General features: G+C 33.6%; 1 pseudogene; it reads left to right on the top strand.

Moving 5' to 3' along the window:
- Positions 1 to 3,439: 3,439 nt before the first annotated feature.
- Positions 3,440 to 4,211, top strand: LOC117021218 (ATP synthase subunit gamma, mitochondrial-like; annotated as a pseudogene).
- The last annotated feature ends 1,871 nt before the right edge of the window (positions 4,212 to 6,082 follow it).

The following is a 6,082-nucleotide window of genomic DNA, read 5'->3' as shown; positions in this document are numbered from 1 at the left end:
GCTCTTCACATGGCCTTTGTTGGTGTAAATGGTGTAAACCTAAAACCTGTGTTCTCTGCCTGGAGTAGAGCAGTTAACTAAACTGTTCTGTCTTGCTAGCCTGTCACTTTCCTAGTTCTTGTTATCTGGAAGCTGGAGGACTTGGAATACCAGTAGTATAATTCAGTGAATCCAAAGGCCTGAGAGCTAGGAGGTCTGTAGGTATAAGTCCCCAGAGTCCAAAGGACCTTCAAGGGTAGGAGAAGATGGATGTTCCAGCTCAACAAGAGAAGAGAATTAGCTTTACCTCTGTCCTTTTGGTCTATTTGGGAATTCTACTGATTCAAATGCTAATTTACTCAGTCTACCAATCTAAATGCTAATTTCTTCCAGGAGCACCCTCATAGATACAGCCAGAAATAATGTGTTACAAGTTCTCTGGGCATCTCTTAACCCAGTCAAGTTGACACATAAAATTAACCTAAAATTGAATTAGGAAATTCAATCAGATTGCAAATCTTTCTTTTAAAACATTTTAAATCATAACTCTATTATTAAACAAAAATGTTGCAAATGATAATCAGTCATTGTTTCTGACGAAATACCGGAAGGAAGTATTATAAAATCTATTACATTATAATATCCAAAAAACGGAAAAACTCATCTTTCCAGTTTGAGTTTAGAAGAAAATTGGTCAAGAAGGAAATCAGTAAGTTAAACAACACCTGATTAATTCTTTGAGAAGTATTTTTCTTTAGTTAATTAGGGAACCACCAAAAATATGTATTTCTAATGTTGTAACTCAAAGTTTGACTGGACCAGCCATGCCAACACAATCACACAAGCGAAACAATTTTTCTACTATTTGGTTGTTTCTCCTTGAGTTTTTAGCTGCTTCTATTTCCAATCTAATTTTGGATCATTTATATAATCCATTAAGAGGCAAGTCCATTTTCATTTATCCACCTGGATTTACTTTTTTCCCTTTAGTTCTTGACATTTTGGTGAGTGTTGACTCTGAAGTCTGTAAATATTGTCAGTACTTTGCTCCAAACCAAGTGCTAAGTCTTATCGTTAGAGTGGAATTCCTGAGCCCTGATTTTCTTTAGTTTCCTATTGCTAAGTCAAAAAAAAAAAAAAGAATGCTTTCTGAAGTTGGATTCTTTAGTTTAAAAAGAATAGCCTTGACAATAGAAAGCCACAGTGAAGAAATCTGTAACTTGGCTGATTGTGTAGACTTTGGAATTGCAGAAGCTCTTCCACTATTTATACCTCCTACTCTGTGGGCATGTTGTCTGAAGGATCATTTCTCAACATTACTTTGATGCTGTGTTTATTTTCTCATCTAACTCATCCTTTCTGTCACCAATTACCTCCACATGGATGATCACAAGCTTATAATTTTCTTTTGCTCAGTCCTTAAAGGCACCCTAGGAATTCTTCCTTTCTACACCTGTACTTTTTATAACATAAATGGACTTTAGAATCTATAAATAACCCAATCAACACTAAATATTGCCTTCAATTACTGACAAGATGCTGTTCAGTAGGTGCTCATACTGAGCCTCCATGCTGTTTGCATCAGCAATTTTTTTAAGTTACTCAGTATACATTCTTTGTGCTATTTACTTTGAAGTTTTGAAAAAGAAAAGAATAATAAAAGATTCTACCCACTAATTCTTTCAAAAAAGCATTAGATAATAATATTTTACTTAGTTAATCATAGAGAATTGAGATAGCTATGTAGTTATAATGGGAATATTGTTTTTAATCACAATTATTTGAGTAAGAACATCGTTTATGTATGTTTTATGTATGCTTTCTGAAAATATTTATGACCCATAACAACTTTTAATATTATTGTATGAAACACTGGAACTCTGATAAATTTAGCCTAACTGGAAAATCACATGAAAGGTGAAATCATTTAATGTGAAACCATTATTGAGAATCAAACATTTCCTTTATTTTAAACTTCTTAATGAGGACCCCCAAAATATTCCTGATTGGAAAATTTCTAATTCCCAGCAGAGATAGATCAAAATTTCTAAAGAAAAACAAAAATGGGGGAATATGCATCATTCATGAAACCTAGGGAAATTGTCCTCCAACTATTTTCAATTTCAACAAATAATTAATAGGTATTTTATGGATGAAATAAAATTGAAAGAAATTGTTAGTGATCAAATTATAACCCCTTTTTAGAAAAAAAGCAATGTAACATTGTAATAAAATAGAAGAAGTTGGTGTAGAAGTTCAGTCATGCCTCCTAATTTGAAGAAGGGCCAAAAGTGAGGGTTGAGTTTGGGAGAGAGAATGAATATAACTCTGAAGCAGTAGAAATATAATTCCTGTACGTATCAGCAGAAAGAGTAACAAAAAGAGAAAATAGTAATGTTAAAGATTTGAGATTAAGATTTGCTATAGTTAATTTCCAATCCAGACCACCACCCCAGGAATATTTAAGAGTTACCTAAAATTTATATTGATGTAAAGGAGAATTTCATATAACTGCAAAAGTATAGATCAGCATTGTAACATTTTGTTTTGATTTGTGCTTTATTGTTTTTCTAACATGTATACTGATCTTTATTTAATAATCTGATTTTCCTTGTAAGAATGTAAACAAAAACTAAAAATAAATGTAAAAATTGTGTGTAAGTGGTTAAAGGAATTATTGACAGTTCTGTTTCATATTGAATATATATATATACATATATAATCTCACAAATAATATTTACTAAAGTGAAAATTCACTATATGTACTTTCAAAAGTATTGCATCCACAGGGAAGCAATGAAATCTTATTCTAACATAGGGAATATATTGTAAGATTAGCCTATTGTTTTTCCATTCTGTTTTAGCAACTCTGTGGCTCAGAGCAGTGAGGCAAAAACAGCAGTGCTTCCCCTCATTATGAAAAGAATGGATGACTTTAAGTTGTCAGAGTAATGATTTTTTTAGAAAAAATATACAAACATCACAATTCTTGTTTTTACATAAGAGAATCTCACCTGGAAAATATATTTATTAGGAACTGGACAAACATTATGAAATATTTTACTGATCTATTGAAAATATGAAGCTTATTCCCAAGATAAGATATAATACATGTTTTTATCTTATTTCAGAGGAATAGCCATGTGATAAAAGATGTAAAATATTGACATCTTGTGTTCTTCCAATGAATGAGTAATATTCCTCAAAGAAATACCTAAATGTTTTCTACTTTAAAGTTTTTCCAACTAAATTTTCCAGGTATATTGGGAAACATTGGGAAATATCTAGTATTATTTATGTAGTGTGAAGGGATTACCTTTTACTGGCCTGTGGAAAATATCAGAGAATTATATTAATATACTATGAAAGCCATTCAATCCAGGTATTGGTGGATTTCTTAGTAGTATTTGCTTTATATAAAATTAGCATTGTTGGACCCTCAGTTTGGGCCAGTACCACCATGTTTTCTCCGTCGGGCGTCGTTGGGGTCTTGGCCTGGACAGTGCAGCCTCAACGGATCCAAGTTCGAAATATCTTTGAAAGATATTACCATGCGACTGAAGTCAATCAAAAAGATCCAGAGAATTACCAAGTCTATGAAATTGGTTGCAGCAGCTAAATATGCAGGAGCGGAGAGGGAGCTGAAGCCAGCTCGAGTGTATGTAACAGGATCTCTGGCTATGTATGAAAAGGCTGATACTAAGGGGGCCTGAAGACAAGAAGAAACACCTCCTTATTGAAGTGTCCTCAGATAGAGGGCTCTGTGAGGCTATACACTCCTCGGTTGCTAAACAGATCAAAAGTGAGGTGGCTACGATCACAGCAGCCTGGAAAGAAGTTAAGATTGTTGGAGTTGGTGATAAAATCAGGGGTATACTTCATAGGACTCATTCTGACCAGTTCCTGGTGACATTCAAAGAAGTGGGAAGAAACCCTCTACTTTTGGAGAGGCGTCAGTTATTGCCCTGGAATTATTAAATTCTGAATATGAATTTGATGAAGGATCTATTGTCTTTAATCGATTCGGGTCTGTCATCTCCTACAAGACAGAAGAAAAGCCCATCTTTTTCCTTAATATCATTGCAAGTGCTGAGAGCATGAGCATCTGCGATGATATTGATGCAGATGTGCTGCAGAATTACCAAGAAGACAGTCTGGCCAACATCATCTACTACTCTCTAAAGGAATCCACCACAAGTGAGCAGGTAAAGAAGGAAAATTCAGCCAGCTAATTTTGTTTTTAGCTTACTGCTGTCCTGGTCAGAAGAAAATATTGGTCTAATTGTTTAAATTAACAAAGACAGCAAGATATTTGTAAATTATCTTACAATACACAACTTAACAGTAAGAAAAAATAAATAAATAAATGAATAAAATTAGCATTGTTTAGTTGACTACATTATTTTTTCTAAGCTTGTTACCTGGTATCAGAACCAGAATTTCACTGTTGCTAACATTTTTTTTTTAACTTTTATTTATTTTAAGTGTGTTTTTCCAGGATCCATCAGCTCCAAGTCAAGTAGATGTTTCAATCTAGTTGTGGAGGGCGCTAACTGGGTGCCCCTGTTGCTAACATTTTTTAACATAGCTCTTACCTAGGAAAGAGAGAGAGAGAGAGAGAGAGAGAGAGAGAGAGAGAGAGAGAGAGAGAGAGAGAGAACATTGAAAAGCAAAAAAAAAAAAAGAAGAAAGAAAAGAAATGTGCTCCTCTTTCACCACTCTTTTTTTGGAATAAGCCAGTCTATAATAAAAATAACTTTGTTAGTCTTTTGGACTTTGATGCCTCATTTGATTTTTTTCTATCAGACTTCATACTCTCAAGCCCTCATGTATCAGGCTAGCTCTCACAAGTTCAGCTGTCTTTTCTGGCTTTCAGTGATACTGGATCCCAACTGCCTATCACTAAGTTAAGGCATGCTTGTAGCCAAAGCCATTATTCCCTAGACCTCGCCAGTAGTTAGCATATAGTTGGATGACAAAACTCATCAGGTCTCATTGATTACCTTGTCTCTGCTGGTGCAAAGTAATTACCTATGCAATCACCAGGCCTTACATATCTATCTTCTGGGGTACAAAAGCAAACATACATCACCTCCTCATTTCTAGAATGACCTAAGAGTAACCTGGAGATTGGCACAAAATTTTTTTACATTAAAATTGAATCTCCCCAAAGAGAATTTACTAAAGAATAAACCTCTTTAAGTCTATCTGTCTTTACTAAATTGACAATTATTACATATATACAGTATCTCTGGAGGAATAGATTAATGTCTCAGTGATATAAAAAAATAATTATGAGTTCTTTTTCAAACTGAAAGTACTTTCTCCTAAAATTATTGAAAAATCACACTTCCTTTAAAATACATGAATACTAATTTTAATGTTTTATTCCTTTAACATATGAATCTGTCGATGCTGCTGCTGCCAATTCCCTATAAAATAGCATTTGAAATAGCAAAGTATTGGGAGGAACACCTTCCTGCCAAAGAAAATAAATTTAAGAAATTTTCTCCAAAAATACCTAGTACAAATTTTTATTTGAATCTTCGGTGCTTCATTAGCAACTATGTGTTTGTAAGCACAATTCCTCTGCTTGCAGCCTGGGACTCTATCTTATTTTTCCTCATGTCCCCAGTATTAGCAGAATGGTTTTAATGTAGAAGGTGCTCAATAAATGTTTATTAAATAAATAATGTTGCTAGGTCATGGCAGTGGGTATTGATAAATGGACCTGGAGATCTTGATTCCAAATTGAACGTGAGGCATAATGAGCGCAGGCAGAAGATGTATTACGATGAATTTATTTTGCTCTGTGAGAGCTTTCCCAAGGACCACAAACTGGAAAGAATATTCAATAATTTTATTCTATTACCTATGTTTTCTTCTAGGAATTTTATGGTTCAGGTCTTATATTAAAGTCTTTAATTCATTTCACTTTATTTGTATATATGTTACAAGAAGCTAATCTAGTTTCCTTTTTTTTGCATGTCACTTTGACATTGGTCTTAGCAATCTGTGTGTGTATATATATATATATATATATATATATATATATATATATATGTCTCCTCAGGCAAAGACAACAAAAGCAAAATAAACAAAT

This window comes from Rhinolophus ferrumequinum, chromosome 4 (assembly GCF_004115265.2).
Source record: "Rhinolophus ferrumequinum isolate MPI-CBG mRhiFer1 chromosome 4, mRhiFer1_v1.p, whole genome shotgun sequence".
Classification (NCBI taxonomy): Eukaryota; Metazoa; Chordata; class Mammalia; order Chiroptera; family Rhinolophidae; genus Rhinolophus; species Rhinolophus ferrumequinum.
Note: the sequence above shows the minus strand (reverse complement) of the source record. Positions and strands in the feature narration are given on the sequence as shown.